Genomic DNA, 18,492 nt, shown 5'->3' with positions numbered 1-18,492 from the left:
CGGTTTCGGCGTTGTGCCATCTTCAGTGTCATTTCTCATTCTGAATAGTTTCTGTTTGTCTGTCACTATTTATAGCCGTGTTAAATCGTCGTTGGTTCATAGGTAGGTACGTCTCAGCGGATTATATTCTTTCGTTCAACCAGTAGTTTCAGTTCTGCGTGTACATCCTCAGGTAGAAATTAGCTTTTCACCTCTTTTTTGATTAATTGTTGCAATTCGATTATTTAATGTTTATTCCTTATAAAAATGTGGCTCGTTATCTAACAAAGACCATGTAAGTCAGAATTTGCAACTTTGTACAAAAATGACCGAAATTCTACAAAGTTTCATCAAAATTTTTAGCTTTATAATTAGATTCATTAGAAACATTCTTAGAAAAATTGTTGAACATACTGTGTATGGAAGAAAATGCTCGAACAAAAAATTGCCAAAAATCAACGGTAAGTCCAAGTCTCTTCGACTTTGCACTTTATTTTACTAAAACTGAATGAGCTACGAAACTTCATACTCAAAACAATTCTAGAAAATCTGACTAAAATGTTTAAAATCGTGATGAATATTTATTCAAATTCGTCGAATTTTTATAAATGTTCTACAAATTTTGATGTACATGTTTTTTTAGATAGTAAGTTACATTTTTATAATAAACTAGCCGGCCATGTAAGCGCGAGGCCTCGCCACGAGCTGAATGTATGCATATTAATGTACATTTACGCATTTGGAGAAAGAAATCATAAGTCATCGTGCACTTCGTTTATTATATACTTAGAAATCTCGTCTAAATCCATTCAGTAGCGTAGTCAAAATATCTCGACTTTCCTTTATACTATGTAAAGAAAATAGTAATTTTAAACTGGTGGCAACGCTAGGGTATCTCATTTTTTTATAGAACGAACGCCAAGGATCTTATAGTTTTTAAAAAGGTGGCAACCCTACTCATAAAAATAATACTTAATTACACATCTAGAGGCTAAGTCTTTTCATTTGACAGTGAAACAAAATTTAATGTTCGGATTCGATGCTTTTGAAATGAGTAGTCCACTTGCAAACAGCGTTATGTGATTTTATAATAGAAAGCCATAAATTTGAAAAAACGACTACGACAACAAGTAACATTTAAATTGAATCTTTTTTATTATTACCTGAAAATTTGGATAAATAAGGGCCTTATAAAATTGTAACATAACATAACATGACATAAGATAACATTAACAGTCTATACGACCTTAAGCAGTTTTCTAAGTTCATCAGAAGATGTATAGTTTTGAAAGTTTATAAATAAGTGTGATAGCGACTTTTGGAAGAAGAGTTAACATTTGATGCTATTTAATTCAGAACATAAAAAGATTTTGCACTGTGTTGTTAGTGGACATGAAACTACTATAAATACTGGTACGTAATCCTCTAAAAACTAAAAATCGAAAAAAATTTACATAGCGCGCTTTGCAAGTGGACTACTCAAATGTCCCGATTTTTGGCCACAGAAATTTGGTCACCGTATATATACGCATTAGTTAACAGACAGCATTCTTACTTGGATATTGTCGTGATGTTGTATGTCTTAAATTTTGAAGGCTTAAATAAACGTTTAGAGGACTTGAAACCACCAGTGTGAAACACTGTGAAATGTCTTGCGAACGCCCTGCATATAGTTTTAGGCGTTTAAAGTTTACGACGTACAACAGAGAAGTTGATCATTCGAAACAAGATAAAATCAGATGAAAATTTAAATGAAACTTATGTTTAACTATGGATTGTTATTTAAATGTCATTTCACTTTCGTTGGGTTTCAGATCACCTTCATTTAAATATGCCAAACAAGTGACAACACTGTGGCTTGTTCCTTGGAATTGTTTTCGCATTTGTTTGTTTTTTATATTTTGTGGTGAACAGCTGTTTTTGTTTGGTACATACTTGAGATGGGCACGGGTCTCAATTTTCAGGCCCGCCCCGACACGATTGGAAATTCAACTTTCAAAAACATTTAAAGGTATTTTATGAATGCGTAAGCAAAACTACTAAGTATTTTTTTTTTGCTTTCCTCTTATCAAACAAATTTTAGATAATACATATTTTTGTATAAAAACAAAAGCTTATCTAAATTTGAGCTTAGTTGCTGCCACATTGTTTCACTTTATTTATCTCACATATAAACCGATTACATAAATTTGGTTGCTAGTTTAAAATGATTAACTGGTACATAAATAAAATAAAATACAAATATTTTTACATAAATTAAATTGAAATATTTTTGTAGCATTAACAACGGGCTTTTTCGTGCCCGGCCCGTGATCATTTCTAGTACAAACACAGATTTGCATATCTCATATTTAACCCTAGACGGCACTTCTTCGTCGAATCGACGACGCGAATTTTTATTTTCAATTTATTTTTTTTTTAGCTCCCATACCACCTCCATCAACGTTTCGATGAAGAAAGACTACTTTAGTGCAGAGGTGGGCAGTCTCGACAAGCAAAGTGGGCGTGCAATTGATGTCACTGTTTGCGTGCGAACAAGACGTCGTGCAGTTGAATGAGGCTTTCGCTGCCTTCTCAAGCAGAGTGTGTATGCATACACGAATACGACGCGCAGTCGCCCGCCGGGCAGACGCTGCCCATCTGTGCTTTAGTGAGTGACAGGTATACAATAATGAGTGTCAGTTTTGTTCCAACTTCCCTTTTTTGCGAGTGTATTCACTAGATTTCGTCAGTCAACAGTCAACCACAATAATTTTTCTAAAGATCTGATTTTTTTTTAATCATACAAGTTGACACTTGTTTAAAATAAAGATTTTTACCAAATAAATCTAGAAGAAAATGGGATGATGCTTGTCCGTTTGGACAACCCGTCCACCCCCTCTAAAATGGAGAGAAATGTTTTTTGGTGAATAACGCAAACATATAACCTACCGAATCAGAGATGCTCTATCTTTTGGTGGTATTACCGACATCCGCTTTTGACCAGAAGTAGGTTAAACTGACTGGAAGTCAATTTTTTTAATTCAACAGACATATTTTTACTTCAGATTCAGATTGTGAGTCTAACAAAAAACACGCAACATTTGTTTGAAATTTTTTTGTGGCAAATGTTCTTTTCAACCTCTAAATTACCTTCGAACTTCAACTCGTCCTGGGCTTCTGAAGTATACGAAACTATTTTTATTGAAGTACAAAAAATTATGAATTACCAAGTTGGGTATGTGATATCTTTTGGCCGTATTACCGACTTCCGGTTCCGACAGGAAAAGGGTTAAATTCACCGGAAAAAATTTTTTTAAGTAAGATCCTTCAGACAAAAATACATAGGTTAGGTTAGGTAAGGTGGCAGCCCCGTGTAACCGGAGCTCACTTAGACAATGTAAAATTGTCCTTTGTGATAACACAATTTGGAACGGCCCCCTAAACTTTAACGTTAAAACGCTCCGAGTCGATTATGTATTTACGAATACGGCTGATCTCAATGCCCCAGAGCTCGTTAGGGCTATTTAGAAAGTGAGAGCCAAAGTACTTTAACCTGAGCTTAGCAAACGTTGGGCACCTAAGAAGGTTGTGTTGAGGTGATTCTACCTCGTCCTCTTCCAGGCAACTGCGACATAAGGGGTCCGGTAAAATGTTCAGCCTTACTTCGTGAATACCGATAGGACAGTGACCCGTTAAAACCTCCACCAGAAGTGAGAGCACAGCCTTGTGAGTGTGAGTAGTGCCCTCGACCGCCCCGGTCAACCTTTGGTCAAAAGGACCTTGCGATCTCACATGTCGTGGCAGTCGCCCAGCGCTCGCTGAGCTGACATGAGGCCCATCTATCCACGAGTGTACCGCAGTGATCAGTGGCACCCCCAGCCGCTCTTTATCCGGTGATAACGTTTCGCAGATTCCTTCCCCGGCCATATCGTCAGCCACGCAGGTAGTGCAGTAATCCGTACGATCCGGGATGAAATCGAAGCCCCAACTCCAGAGTGTCCAGTCCCTAAGTTGGTCAACCAATTAATTTCCCTGAGTCTAATAGCTGTTCGCGCCGCGACAATTCTGCCTGCAATGTCGACAGGCACTACGTTTAGCCGTACGTTCAATGATAATGTGGGGACGGTCCGCAGTGCCCCACTTTTACCAATTAATGCAGCCCGTTGTACGATTTCCAGCTGCCTAGCTAGTGTAGCCTTTTCCAGTGAGGTCCAACAGACTAGGGCGCCATAAAACATAATTGGCTTGACTACAGTCTCGTAGAGCCAATAGACAACTTTAGGCGAGATAGCCCATCTCTTACCAATAGCACCCCTACTGCAATACAAGGCCACTGATGCCTTTATTGCCCTATTCTCGATGTTTCGCCCCCACGAGTTCCCAATCAGAAGACAACTTACTCCTACGGCCCTATTGACAAGTCGTCTGCTCGACGCCCTTAACTCAGAGAGCTCCACAGTTCACTAAAGGGGTTTCCCTCCACCTTTCTGAAAACTCAGCGGACATGCGCTTTCAAGAGCATCCCTGCACGCAGAGCTGAAAACTTCAACAAGCTCATCCAGCGAGTTCACCGATTGCACAGAATTTGGTTCTGGCGCATCAGGGAGCACTCCGCGAAGGTTCCTGCTATACAGATTCCAGTTGGTGCTCCTCAGGTTCCTGAAGGGCTTGCTAGGAGGACGCGTGTCTCCTAAGAGAATTGAATATACCAATGATCCCAAAAATAGTGTTCGCTTAGAACCAGGGACCGCAAATAACGATTACGAAATGCTACGTGCATAAGGAGTAAGCCAATATATTTCTTATTACTAGGTACTCCTTCAGTGGCACTGATTCTTATTTTTTAATTTTTACTTATAAAAATGAAGTTTAATCATTATATTTTGAGTTTTATTTTTTACTCAGAAAATAATCGTTATGTTTTGAGTTTTATTTTTTGCTCGGAAGATAATCGTTACGTTTTAAGTTTTATTTTTTGCTCGGAAAATAAGAGAAAGAGAACCACATTTCTAAAGAAAAAGTGCAAAAAATCGCATACGCAAACGCAAAAATTAAGTTTTATTTTCTGTGCAAAAAATAAAACTCAAGAAATAACGATTATTTTCTGAGTAAAAAATAAAACTTAAAACGTAACGATTATTTTCCGAGCAAAAAATAAAACTTAAAACGTAACGATTATTTTCCGAGCAAAAAATAAAACTTAAAACGTAACCATTACTTTCCGAGCAAAAAATAAAACTTAAAACGCAACCATTATTTTCCGAGCAAAAAATAAAACTTAAAACGTAACGATTATTTTCCGAGCAAAAAATAAAACTTAAAACGGAACGATTATTTTCCGAGCAAAAAATAAAACTCAGTTAATAAGGATTAAAAAGTGATTTTTATAATAAAACTTATAACCGTTACGGTCCCTGCTTAGAACCCTCCAATCTAAGATCAAAGGTGCTGTCTCAGATGAAGCCAGTGTTAGGTCAAGAACCTCCTCCCGGGCAGCAGTTATAAACGTAAGGGAATTCCCCCTGTTACAGATATGTAAGTTTTCACTTAGATAAACTCAAAAAGTGACTCACCTCGCAAGTGTGCAAGATCACGCCAGCCTTCCGCTAGAGCGCTCCTGAGCAGTATTGGAGGTGGCTCCACCTCGTCATCGTGCGGCGTATAGGTGGATATTAGCCAGAGTTATCCAGCCTGATTGTCACCATGTCCTGATTACGAAAATTATGCAAAATAAAAGATTTTAGTTCACTTCTGATAAGCATGAATGCCCTAGCCGCCTTGGAGTGCTGGAGATTAATCTGCAGAATCTTCATTATCCAGAATATCCTCCATGAGCGCTAGTTCCGCGCCCTCGAACATCGACCCCAACGAACAACCACTCGAGACTGAAGACGGACCCGCCGGCAGAGGAGCCGCCCCCAATACTCTCAGCATCCGATGGAGCCGAGTCTCCCAACTCAATGCTGGCGGAGTCAATGACCTCCCTTCTTCAATCCGATGTTGCTGGAGGCAGAGGGTCATCTGCTTTGGCGGTCGGTTGGATCCGTAGAACCACCTTCTCGAAGCCATAGTATATAACCCCCTTGGTAGCGCTGAGAGCACCGAGGGACGCTGTATTAAGCAGTATCAGCGTTTGCCGATATGATTCTTCGGTCTTCTCCGGCCAGAGAACCCTCCAGTTATGCGTCGGGAGGGATGCCTTGCACTAACGAAGTATTCCTTCGATCTATTCTGGAGAGGTAAGCTCGGTAGGGAGCCATACCCGAGCCCGTGGACGCATCGGAAGATCCGCCACGTAGGCGCACCTCGTGAGCTTTTGCAGCCCATGGTGCCATCCGGCACTCTCACACCTAGGCGGTGGCCTCTTCTCGTGAGTGGTGGCGCTGTCCTCCCTGAAGGTTCTTAACGGTAGAGGTTCCCCCTCCCGCTATCTATGCTGCTTCATAGTCGATAGCGCATTTACGCCTTCGGCTACCTTCGCCTGCGCGGATGTCGCAGACTCCGCATCGCCGACCACCTTTTTTAGCCCACTCGAGCGTTATCGCCGCGGTGGCGCCGGTTAGGCCTCCCCTGTCTTCGAAGACACGCGGCGAGAGGCCCTGGCGAGAGGTGCTGGCGGTTCCGCCACGCAAACAACCCCAGATACTCTGTGCGATTTCGCACAGGCGCTACCCGCTAGCGGCAGAATATCGCCGCCTTTAGCCGACATACCAGAAAGAGTTGGCTTCGAACCCCCTGAGGCACTGGCCGTGCAGGCCCTACTTAAACCCTTAACGCGGGCGATTTCGCCTCTGCAGGGCTAAAAATCCCACCCGGGGCAGATACAGCTTTGGGTATCGACTTCGACGACCCTCCGCTGCTCGAAGCTTTGTCGCTAGCCAGCTCCGGTTTCCCTACGGCGCTGGCCGTACAGGCACCACTCGTGGCCTTAGCCGGAGATGCCTTCGCCTCCTCATGACCCCCAACCGGGGTAGAGACAGCTTTGGATGCCGGCACCGACGATCCTCCGCTGCTCGAAGTTTTAGTTTTTTCGTTAATATTTTTGGTTTTGTTTGTGTTGAAAATTATTGAAATCGGACTAAAATTACGACCGCTTTTCATATAACGGTATATTTCAGAAATGCTTGAAACTGCAATATTTCGAAATTTAAGGACGCTAATTTACTTAAAATTTATACACCCCGGCTTATCGTGTAGCGGTAGCTTTCGGAAAGGTGGAAAACATATATTTAACAAGTAAGAAAGTCTAAGTTCAGGCGGAGCCGAACATTAAATACCCGGCCCAATTATTAAATATATGTTTTCCACCTTTCCGAAAGCTACCGCTATACAATAAGCCGGGGTGTATAAAACGCTTTGCTTTTATGTGGCAAGCACAATAACCATACCGAGTTTGGTTCAAATTGCTAGAACGGTTAGCGAGATACATATATGTGGTCATAAGTGGGCGGTGCCACGCCCATTTTCCAAAATTGTATCATAAGCGTATTTCTTGGTAAAAAATTGTTGCAACCATCAATTTTGAATAAATTATCTTTGATATTTACTGATTTAACGAGGATTTCGTATTTTTCTAAATTACCGTTATATGGGATGTGGGCGTGGTTATTGTCCGATTTTAAAAATTTTCGGCCATTTGGTATGCTGTAGCAGGACCAACAACTGTGCCAAGTTTGGAAGAAATTGGTGTAGCGGTTACCAAGATATAGACATGTAACCATAAGTAGGCGTGGCTACGCCCATTTGCCAAAATTTTTTAATATTCTTATTTTTCGTTTAAAACTCATTGTAAATATCAATTTTGAGTGAATTATCTTCAGTAGTTACTAAAATATCGCACTTTTCGTATTTCTGAAAATTACCGTTATATGGGAGGTAGGCGTGGTTATTGTCCGATTTCGCCCATTTTCAATACCATCCGTCTTATGCCCAAAAGAAGTCCACGTACCAAGTTTCGTTAAGATATATCAATTTTTACTCGAGTTATCGTGTGCACAGACGGACGGACGGACAGACAGTCACCGCTTAAACGATTTCTCTTTTCATTCTGATCATTTATGTATACATTTGTCTATATCTATCTCGATTCGGCGTGCCTGTTACAAACAACCGTTATGTGAACAAAGTTATAATACTCTTGTGCTTGTGCACACTTGTGTGCGCTCGGGTATAATAATTGCGCCGGGTATTTAATGTTCGGCTCCGCCCGAACTTAGACTTTCTTACTTGTTTTTATTTATTTTGATCGTCAGATCTAAGTAATTTAGCTTTCCTTCCATTTCTTCTTCCATTGTGAACTTCATGTTGCTGTGCTGTTTGTTGAGGTATTCCAATATCTGTTCTTCATTTTTCTTTGTTATAAGACATATGATGTCATCAACGTATCTGGCGTAGAACGTCGCTCCTAGTTGTGACGTAAGATACTGCATGTACCTTTCTCCCAAATTCTGCATGAATACCTCCATAAGGATCGCCGATGTGGGGTTGCCCATGCCTAGCCCGTTTATTTGCACGTATACGTTGTTATTAAATTTAAAGTAGTTTTGACGCAACGTCGTTCTGAGTTTGTTAGTTATCTCCACGGCGATTTCTCTGTTTCTTTCGCACATCATTCAGAACAAATAACAACGTAGGACGGATACTACGGAACACCACAAATCAAGAAGACCCATTGGATAAACAAGGAGTGTATAAACTAACTTTCAAATGCCAGCATAGTTATATAGGTCAAACAGGACGGAAAATAAAAACAAGATTTCGCGAACATATAAGGGACTATAACAAAAATACACAGAAACCGAGTGCAATACCAGAGTCAAATTTTGCTAACCACATGTTTAACAACAAATGTTCGCCAACGCAAATAAGAAAGGCAGCGAAACTAAGTACGGAATGTACAACATAAAGGCCAGCGACTAAACGTACTAGAAAATATGGAAATATACAAACTAAAAACCTTCGACGGCAAAATAATAAACGAACAAACAAATACCGCATCGGATGTTATATTCAAACCCTTCAAATTAATTTATGAGAAAAAGAAAAATTACAACAAATCAACAGGCACGGACACTCCGAACATACCACAAAGTACCACCAGGACAAAAATCACCGACTTTTACCTACCTGCAGGCAAAAACTATACAGAGACAACACAACGGATGTTAATCTCGAGACAGCGAAGATTAACCTATTACCTGCTTCTAAAATAAAAAAAGGACACCATGGCATTTCTAATAATTAATCATCGACGAAAATCACATTACCTAAGAGAAATGAACATAAATTAAGGACAAAAACTCGAACCAGACAGAACGCAAAATGACACTGAAGATGGCACAACGCCGAAACCTGTTTGTCTGCAAACCATACTTGACAAGGGATGACGGAAATTCGTTCCAAAATGAATCATCTTACCACCCTGTCGGAAAAATCAACCAACACCAACACACAAAAAGTAGGAATTGTTTTTGAATTGATTCTATCTTGTCTGAGTAAATTTTGTACCTTGGATTCCAAACCACCGTACCGTATTCCGGGATCGGTCTAACTAATATTGTCAACAAGGTTTTAGTGATATAAGGGTCACAAAATTCTTTTAACCATCGTTCCACAAATGCAAGTACACCTTTAGCCTTTTTGACTGTCACATTAACGAGAAGATTAAAATTAAGCTTAGGACCCATTGTGATACCAAGGTCCACAAAATTGTATACCTGTTCCAGGTTATGGTTACCTATTACACATTACTTTACATTTCTTAAGATTGAGAGGAATAAGATTTACTTTACACCAGTAAGCCATGCGGTTTAATTCTGATTGTAGCAAAGACCTTTCTTTAATTGAAACGTACGATTTATTAAGCTTTACATCATCTGCTTACATTAAAATTTTCGAACATTGTATATCTGTAGAAATGTCGTTTATAAAAGGCAAGAACAGAACCGGGCCTAGGTGGCTAGCTTGAGGGACTCCTGAAGTAACATCAATGACGTCAGGGATAGTATTTTTAACATTACCCTTTGTGATCTATCATAGAGGTATAAAGAGATCCAACGTAGAAAATTAGGTGGAAGACCAAGAAGACCGAGTTTATAGATGAGCAACAAGTGGCACACTTTGTCAAATGCTTTACTAAAGTCAGTATATATAACATCAACAGTTTTGCTTTCACTAAATTCTTTGGAGATATAGGATGTTAATTCAAGTAACTGATAGAAGCTGATTTGCCCTTGCAAAAGCCGTGTTGACTATATGAAATGCTAGAAGAGATAGAATGCGTCAACTGATTTGTTATAATTGCTTAACAAAATTTAGGAATTGCAGAAAGCTTAGCTATTCCCCGGTAGATCTCCACTGAAGATCTGCTACCGCTTTTATGTAACGGGGTTATGAACGATAACCCATCCATATAGTTGGAAAAACGCCCTCTTTAAGAGACAAATTAAATAACGCTGTTAACGGCTCATAGAGATATTCAGCACAATTTATAAGAATACAAGTAGGGATCTGGTCAGGACCATAACTGAAGGACTGCTTTAAGGGTTCCAGATAAACTACTACATCATCGGGAGATATTACTGGGATATTTATTGAGGTCATTGGACATAGTTTAAAAGGATAGTCAATGTTAGCATGTGAGTTAATGGAATAATTGGATTTAAAAAACTGAGCAAACATGTTAGAAATTGTTTGATTATAACCAGAGACAGTATTTTGATACTTCAGGGCGGAAGGAAACCCACGTAAATGTCGCTTGAAGTTTACGAAGTCATAAGATAGTTTGGGTTTATATATTATACGCCGTTTGATTTTACACAAGTAAGCTTTATAACACTTTTTGTTTAATTCAAAAAACTTATGACGCAAAAGTGAGTATTTTACATAGTATGAGTGTAAACCGGTTTTTTTGTGTAATCTAAAATAACGTGACTTTCTGTTTTTCAAATTTCTCAGTTCTTTAGTGAACCATAACTGTGTTTGTTCTTCAGGAACATACATGCGTTTAGGCACATGCTTTTCAAATAGTTTATGTAAAGTAAAGTTAAAAAGTGAAACGTTTTGTTCAATATTTTCTTTATATGCAGGCCACGACAATTTAGACAGTTCTTTGATAAGCTTTTTAAAGTTGCCTTTCAAAAAATCAAAGCGCAATTTTGACCATCACTTATAACTTCGTATGATATCTCCATAGCAGGGTGGTAGACATCTTTGGGCAAAACTAGTGGATCACATTATTTACAACGGACCTAGATGCATCATCAACATAAACAAGATCTAATACTTTACCAAACTTATTGTGAAGTACATTTACCTGAGTTAGGCAGAGTTCAGCCATCTCCTCTGAAAATACGTTGTTGCACGCACTAGACGCGAATGGTACGATATCATTGTCAATGATGTTCCATGATATGCTTGGTAAAGTAAAATCACCCAACAAAATCATAGAATCTAATAGTTTAGTCAGTAAATTAATTGATTTCAGTAAAGAGACATGTTGTGAATGTACCAATGTGTCAGATCGGGGAGGAATATAGCATAGAGCTAAGTAAATAGACCCTTTTCCAACCTGTACACGAATGCATTTGAATTCTACTGAATCAATGTGTGGATGACTAACTTCTTCAGATGGTATTGAAGAGTCTACAGAGAAGAGTACGCCACCGCCGTCATGGTATAATTCATAGCGTAATGAAGTACGTACTCGACAACCCCGAAGGTCCTCACCCAGAGTTTGACTCATCGGAATCTCTACGGGGATACCGCGTAGTCAAGTGTGCGGACCCATTCTCCCTGGATTTCTTTGCTGGATGCGTCGCCAAGATCAGCGACACTTTTGTCTGCTTGAAGATCAAGCTGATCCCAGCTAAAGACATTCCAAGGAGACCACGTGCACGCATTTGGCTGCCTCCGATGGACGAACCAGGTGAAAAGTTTCTGCGGTGTCTTAAGCTACATAATAAAGACAAACCGGCGATCGGGGTATGGGAGCTTATAAAGATTGAAGAGCTAAGAAGGCCTACAAATAAGCCCATTCTGCTAGCCATTTGAGCAGAATCGCTAGATGCCTGAGAGTAGGCTGACTATCGGCTCTGCTCGGTATCCGTAAGGCTAGAGTGTGGGTATTCCTCAGAGAGGTTACCCCGGTAGAAGAAGATCCGAGGGTTGATGGAGCTGGTGAGCTTCTCATGGGTGTGAAGCTGACGCATGATACTGCACCGGAAATTAAAGTAGCCCAAATAAATCTGCACACCCCAAATGTGCTACTGATAATCTAGCTGTTCTCCTCAGTCAGGAGGATATTGACGTTAGCCTAATTCAAGAGCCCTGGGTCAAGCACGATACAGTCATGGGACTAAACATAAATTACAAACTCTACTATAAGAGCGAGGTGGGTAAACCGCGGGCGTGTATTCTTATCAAAAATGGTATAAATGCATTCTTTTGCTCTAATTTCAGCACCTCAGATACAACACTGGGTAAGGTGGAGACCCCCGGACAGCGAAGTCCTGTGCTACATTCTTAAAAGCTAGAGAAGGGTAAAGTAGTGTTCACAGCCAAGCCAGGAAGGAAAAACCACGAAACAGCAACAGATTTTAGACCCCTAAGCCTTACGTCCTTTGTACTTAAAACAATGGAAATGCTTCTCGACATTTATATAAGATCGCTGCTAGGTGAGGCGACACTCTTAACAGCAAAAAATGCATACATCAAAAGCAGATCCACTGTATCCGCTTTATATGAAGTGGTGAGCTTAATAGAAAAATATTTGCACTTCATCTTCATCTTCACCTTCATCTTCATCTTCATCTTCATCTTCATCTTCATCTTCATCTTCATCTTCATCTTCATCTTCATCTTCATCTTCATCTTCATCTTCATCTTCATCTTCATCTTCATCTTCATCTTCATCTTCATCTTCATCTTCATCTTCATCTTCATCTTCATCTTCATCTTCATCTTCATCTTCGTCTTCATCTTCATTTTCATCATTATCTTTATCCTTGCCTTTTTATTTATATTTAACTTTGTCCTGTTCTTCATCTTTATCATTGGCTGGATCCTTCAATATAGGTTGTGAGTGTCTGTGGTGTTGCCGTTGCCCTTGTCTTTGTTTCTGCCCTTGTATCTTGCTCTCTGTATTTTCATTACGCACTCCACAGTGGCGTTAAAAGTTCAATGCAGCCGCCTTCTGTCTATTCACGCATGCGCATGCGCATACGCAAAATAATTTTTATTTTCTGAGCAAGAAATAAAACTCAAGAAATAACGAATATTTTCCGAGCAAAAAATAAAACTTAAAACGTAACCATTATTGTCCGAGCCAAAACTAAAACTCAAAACAAAACGTAACCATTATTTTCCGAGCAAAAATAAAACTTAAAACGTAACGATTATTTACCGAGCAAAAAATAACACTCAAAAAATAACCATTATTTTCCGAGCAAAAAATTAAACTTAAAACTTAACTATTATTTTCTGATTAAAAAGTAAAACTCAAAAAATTATCATTTTGTTTTGAGCAAAAAATAAAACTCAGTTAATAACGATAAAAAAAAAAAAAAAAAAAAAAACCTTATTTTTTTTACTAACTCTACTGTTTTTATCATATAGTGCTGCATTTTTATATATCATTTAATATCTTTTTTTTCTCAACATATAATTGAATAGCGACTGCATGACTGTATGCGTAGAAATTGTTAATTATCTGAGCTAAATTCTCACACAAAAATTTATTTTTTTTGAGAATGCATATGTATTATTGTATACGTATACCCAATGAATAAAGGAAAAAAAGTAATTTTTATAATAAAATTTATAACCGTTACGGTCCCTGAATACAAGCATCTTCCAAGCGGAAGTTCTAGGGATCCAGAAGCCTGTAAAATCCTAGACAATAGAGTTGAGCACAGGAGTAAAGCAACAATATATTCTGACAGCCAGGCGGCGCTATTGGCAATAGCGTAACCGGTTACCAAATCCAAGCTGGTTAGGGAATGCAAAGTGATATTGCGCTCAGTGTCCCAGTCAACTACCGTCACTCTTGTCTGGGTTCCCGGACATACAAGGCAATAAGAAGGCGGATGAGTTGGCGAAGGCAGGAGCCGGTTTGGATAAATCCCAGGCGGTGGCACTGGGTTGCCCCTTTGGAATAGTCAAAAGAGAGATTACTACGCATTTCCTTGAACTGGCTAGACGCAGGTGATCAGATATACAGACTTGTAAGATATCGAGAAAACTATGGCCTGACTATAACAGGGCGAAAACCTTCGACCTTCTTAGCAGATCAAGCCCAGAAGTATTTAGAATTGCAGAAACCATCACGGGGCACTGGCCCATAGGCAAACATGCGGCCAAAATAGGTCTACCCCATAATATGATTTGCCGCAGCTGTCCACTAGAAGATGGCGAAGAAAGTGTTCAGCATTTCCTTTGTGAATGTCGAGGCCTTTCGAACATTAGACACAAGTCATTGGGAAAACATCTGGTAGCACAGATAACCGACCTATCAGGATCTACAATAAGCGAAATCGGCAGATTCTTTAGAAAATCGAAATGGTTCGACCTCGCAACATAGGAAGTGCATAGACGAAATATCATGGATCGGACTTAAACCAAAATAGAATGGGACCACCTGTCCCGTAAAAAAAGAATTATAGTAATCGGTTAACGTGGTCCAAAGTTATGCGGTAATATACATAAAAAAAAATAATAATAAAAAAATATTCCGACGAATTGATAACCTTGTCCTTTTTGTGAAGTCGGTGAAAAACAAAGGAAATCGTTTCGTTAATTTAGTATCCCTGGTTTTAACTGTCAAAATTGTGTATACTCTTCGTTTTGCGAATCAGCAAGTGTCTGAATGAGTTTTTACTGTCAAAATTGTGTACACGTCTCTTCCGAAAAATTCAAAGCATTTTATTCGTTGAGGATTTGGTTGTGAGTATAACTCCCGGTGTACATTGCATTTACTCACAGTTACATAATCCAGCCCCTGGTTACAGTAGCGTTTGTTTTGTTTTAAAGGGTATACATTATTTTGTTTAGATAGAGTTGGACATGGTGATGGTGTGGCTGGGTATACATACATATAAGCAGGGAACGGATTTTTAGGACCTAAAAACCTATAAAGAAGGCAAAATAAAGTAACGAAATAGGCTAGAAAAGGCAAAATAAAATAGCGAAATAGGCAGGAAGGCAGGAGAAGGAACTAGAAATCACAAAAAAGGCAACAAAAAAAAATTCAAAAACCGAAAAATAAGGAATAAATACATTTACTTTAGAAATGTTTATTTTAAAAGTAAAAAGAGAAAAACTATGAACCAGTTTCATTAAATGAACAATTTGTACTTTGAACTTTTTCCTATTTTCTCCTTTCGAGTTTTCAACTCACAAAACTTCATCTAATATATAAAAATCTCGTGTCACGGTGTTAGTGGTCGAAATCTTCCTAAACAGCTTGACCGACCTTTATGAAATTTTTTGTGCATATATGGTAGGTATGAGAATCGGATGTAAAGTATATTTCATACCCTAGGTGCAGATAGCACCTCCCATACAAACCGAATTTTTCTTACTGAATTTCTCTGAAAGTGTTCGTGGCAGAGTACTGAAACTTGGTATGGAGGTATATCAAATCAATCAAATGGTCATGAAGAAAAGTTGGGGCTATTGGAAAAAGGGGCGTGGCACCTCCCCTGCAAACCGAATTTTTCATACTGCATACCTCTGGCAGTGTTCACGATAGAGTACTGGAATTTGGCAATTAGGGTGTCCTATCCTAAAAAATTGTATATTTTTTTCTTTTAGAACTTTTAGTATTTTTGTATGAAAAATCTAATATATAAAAATATTGTGTCACGGTGTTTGTGGTCGAACACCTCCAAAACGGCTTGACTCATTTGAATGAAATTTTTTGTGTATATTCGCTAGGTATGATAAGAGGGTTTTAAAGTATGTTTCATACCGCTAAGTGAAGGGCGCGTGGCACCTCCCATACAAACCAAATTTTCCACACTGCATATCTCTGGAAGTGTTCATGATAGAGTACTGGAACTTGGTATGGAGATATAAAAAATCAATCGCATAGTCATGAAGAAAAATTGAGGCTTTTGGAAAAAGGGGCGTGGCACCTTACATAAAACCCGAATTTTCCTCACTGCATATCTCTGGAAGTGTTCATGATGGAGTACTGGAACTTGGTATGGAGATATATGAAATCAATCGCATAGTCATTGAAAAATTGAAGCTATTGGAAAAATCAATCCCATACTCTCAGAGAAAATTGGAGCTTTTTCATAAGGGAGCGTGGCGCCTTTTAAACGCACTGAAGCTATTACGTATCTTTGTATGCATATACACTTTTGCTAGGTAATTTACTTTGGCAATGGAAATATGCCTTCTGACAACCACCAAACCGTAATATTAGAAGATAAATGCGTCACTGAAAATCATGTACGTGAACTGTTGGTGAAAATGTTGGACCAAAATGTTTCTATACAAAAAATAATTATAGTTGTAGTAACATTGAACCAGCATTTACATTCGATTTTCGCGAAGAAAAGCCTTGAATGTATTAAACGTGCGCTCGACGTGAGTTGATACAAGTGGCGCCCAATTTTAATATGGAACGTTTAAAACTTTCATATTATCACGAATAAGGGGTTTTCCTGCCCTTGACAATTAAAGGTAGAAAAGGCAAAAAAGGCAAATATTTTAAAAAAGGCAAAAAAGGCAACATCAAATGTGTATGTATGGAATCAGGGAAAGCTAAATCGTGGACATTCTTAATCGAATATACACTATCTCTTTATCAGAAAAAAGGCATCTTCCATAAAATCCCTTCCCTGCATATCACACTGAAAATAAAATCTGCGTAAATATAATGAAAACTTTCGTACATCTTACAAATTTTTCGTCATTTTGAGCCACGAAAGTTTTCGTTGATTGTACAATAGAGTTGTAAAACTATCGATAGTGCCACCATCGATAGTTTCCATGTTTCAGAAAAAAACTATCATTACTCGTTGATAGTTTCCAGCAATACTATCGATAGTGTCAAACGCGACCATCGATAGTACTATCGATAGTCAATGTGATGTTAAAAACTGTTCCAAATTAACAGGGACGGCATCGAAAAACAAAAAAAAACAAAGTATTGAAAATATAACCACACGTAGGGCCGTTTTCTTAAGTAACTTTTAACTTTAAAATTCACTTTATGTTTAAATATTGCTTTAGCATGTATAGTTCTGTCTAAGTAACGCATTTTATTATCGAATTTTATTTATTTGTTTAAATATCTATTACCGAAGCTTACAATTAAAAACAAAATTATGAGCCTAGTAAAGAAAGCTTCTCTTATGTGTTATAACACATGGCAACATAAATGGGGAAAAATTTGTTGCGGCAAATGTTACAGCTGTTTTTGATTGACTTGTCAGTGCTGATTGTGAATCCATGAGCATAAGGTTTCCATCAGCTCCAGATTTTGTGAAAAACGAGGTCAAAATGTCAATAAATCGGGTTTTTTTGCAATATTTGAGAAGCTCTAACAAAGAAACAAAAGGTATTAGGTATTAGGTATTAGGCTTAAATTAAACCTAGAAGTCTCGACTACTATCCCTGAAAATACCATCCCTACACCTTGACCTGATGGTCACTTATACTCATTTATTGAACAGCAAAACCTGATTTTGTCCGGAGTTTGAGTACCCACTGCAATTAAACTAAAGGGGATAGAGCTGAAATTAAGGCTTGAACTTTCGACTACAATCGCTTAAGATACCATCCCTTAACTTTAACCCTAAGGTCACTTATAGTTATTTATTTAACAGCAAAAACTGATTTTGGCAAAACTTATTTATTTTTTTCAATAGCACAGTATTAATTCCAGTATTTTTATATTGTCAATAAATGACTTTTAGTGACCATCAGGTCAAGGTGCAGGGACAGTAGCCGAGAGTTATAGCTTTAATTTAAGCCCCAGTTAAAGGTTCTATCACCTTTTGGTTTTTGTGCTAGACTTTCGAAAATATTGCAAAAAACGCGATTTTTTGACACTTTGACCTGGTTTTTCTCAAAATCTGGAGCTGATGGACACTTTATGCTTACGGACTCGTAATCAGCATGAAACAGTCTATCAAAAACAGCTTTATCATCTGCCGCAACAAAATCACTGTTACCTTGTTGAATTGTTGCTTATTATAAATTTTCAAATATGATATATTTTGTTTAAATTTCGGAATATAATTTTTTGATTCTATTACAGCCGAGAAACATACAAACGTCAAACACCGATAATAGAAATGCTTTACTTCAGACATAGCCTTATGGTTTGAAGCAACGTTTAAATATAAATTGAGCTTTTCAATTAAAGGTTGCGCCCATAAAAGGGGGAATCACAATGAAAGTATCACTTATAATAAAAAATTGACAAACTTAAAAAACTGACACGCAGCTACATGGAGACATTATAAATAAAATCGGCTGAGCTAGAGGTTTTAAACTATCGATAGTCAACTAGTACTA

This window comes from Rhagoletis pomonella, unplaced genomic scaffold (genome assembly GCF_013731165.1).
Source record: "Rhagoletis pomonella isolate Grant_MI unplaced genomic scaffold, Rhpom_1.0 Rhpom_scaffold_00009, whole genome shotgun sequence".
NCBI classification, from domain to species: Eukaryota; Metazoa; Arthropoda; class Insecta; order Diptera; family Tephritidae; genus Rhagoletis; species Rhagoletis pomonella.
Note: the sequence above shows the minus strand (reverse complement) of the source record.